The sequence below is a fragment of the Chrysochloris asiatica genome, unplaced genomic scaffold (genome assembly GCF_000296735.1).
Source record: "Chrysochloris asiatica unplaced genomic scaffold, ChrAsi1.0 scaffold00326, whole genome shotgun sequence".
Taxonomy (NCBI): Eukaryota; Metazoa; Chordata; class Mammalia; order Afrosoricida; family Chrysochloridae; genus Chrysochloris; species Chrysochloris asiatica.
The window spans coordinates 591,094-592,449 of NW_006408844.1; the positions used below are offsets into that span (position 1 = coordinate 591,094).

At 35.9% G+C, this 1,356-nt stretch overlaps 1 protein-coding gene across 1 annotated transcript in view; it reads right to left on the reverse strand.

Annotated features, from left to right (window-relative positions):
• Positions 1-1,356, reverse strand: part of PGM2L1 (phosphoglucomutase 2-like 1) — a 53,913-nt gene that overhangs the window by 31,121 nt on the left and 21,436 nt on the right. The gene's annotated exons all lie outside the window — the stretch shown is intronic.

A 1,356-nucleotide genomic window follows, 5' to 3' on the forward strand; every position in this document is an offset into this window, starting at 1 on the left:
GGACCTCCTAGACGCCAGTACCCAGTCCCTCTCTTTCCATGAGTCCAGAGTCCTCAGCTGCTCCCTCTATCCATGTCCTCATCTCTGCCTCCATCTCTGGTGTCACTGTTTCTCTGGATAGAGTCTCGCATTCAGCTTGTGCTCTTCTCCCTTTTTTTTTTTTTTTTTGTTATAAAACTTGAAATGTTCTTTTTGACAATAAATGTGACACCATTCCTCTTTGACATTCCCAGGATAGTAAACCATATGATGTCAGATGCAAAATAGCCAATACCAGCCCATTTTAGCTCACTAATGCCTAAAATATCGATCTTTATGCATTTCATTTAATTTTTGACAGCTTCTAATTTTCCTAGAATCATACTTCATACATTGCACATTCTGATTATTAATGGATGTTTACAGCTTTTTCTTCTCATTTTGCATTATTCCCCATCAGCAAATGAAGGTCCTGAAAGCTTTGATTCATTCACGTCATTATGGTCAACTATGCTTTGAGAAGGCAGCTCTTCCCTAGTATTATTTTGAGTGCCTTCCAACCTGAGGGGCTCACCTTCCAGCACTATATCTGGCAATGTTCTGCTGCTATTCATAAGGTTTTCATATTTTGGCACTGTATCTAACAAAGATACAGAGAAAAATGGAGACAAATGGCAATGTTCCACTGTTATTCATAGTCTGTCTTATTCAAAGTGTGTCTTAGTTTGGAAACTCTGCTGCAACCTGGTCACATGGGTGACCCTGCTGGTATCTAAAATACTGATGGTATAACTTTCAGCATTGTGGCAACTCATAAGCAACTACAATATGACAAACTTCAAACAAATGAGTGGTGTACAAAGAAATCAAACACTGTAATTCTCAATGTTTCTAATGTTATAAAGTGCAGATTATGAAATAAACATTAAAGGTACTATTATTTTCATTTTCCTATATTTGTATAACCAACTGTAAGGGAGTTTTAATGTTTTGACAAAAATCTTTAAAAATCACCAAATAATCGTGAATTTTCCCCTTTAAGATCACTTTGCACAGTCATTTTGATGGTCCAGCACTGTTGTTTCTAACCTTCAAGATGTTGTCCCTTCTTAATTCATGAATTATTTACTAATATGTTTTTAAAACTCCAAATGTATAGGTTTCTGTGGATATTCTTATTAATAACTTTATTGCACCAGTGTCTGAAGACACGGCCTGATAGGTAGTTCTCTAGTATTGAGATTTCCTTTGTGGTTCTGCTTGATAAAAAAATGTATTCTGCTATCACTGGATACAGGATTTTATATACCTCCACATATACACAACTAACAGTGTACTCAGATCTAGCCGAACTCATTTTTGTCTGATAAATTAGTA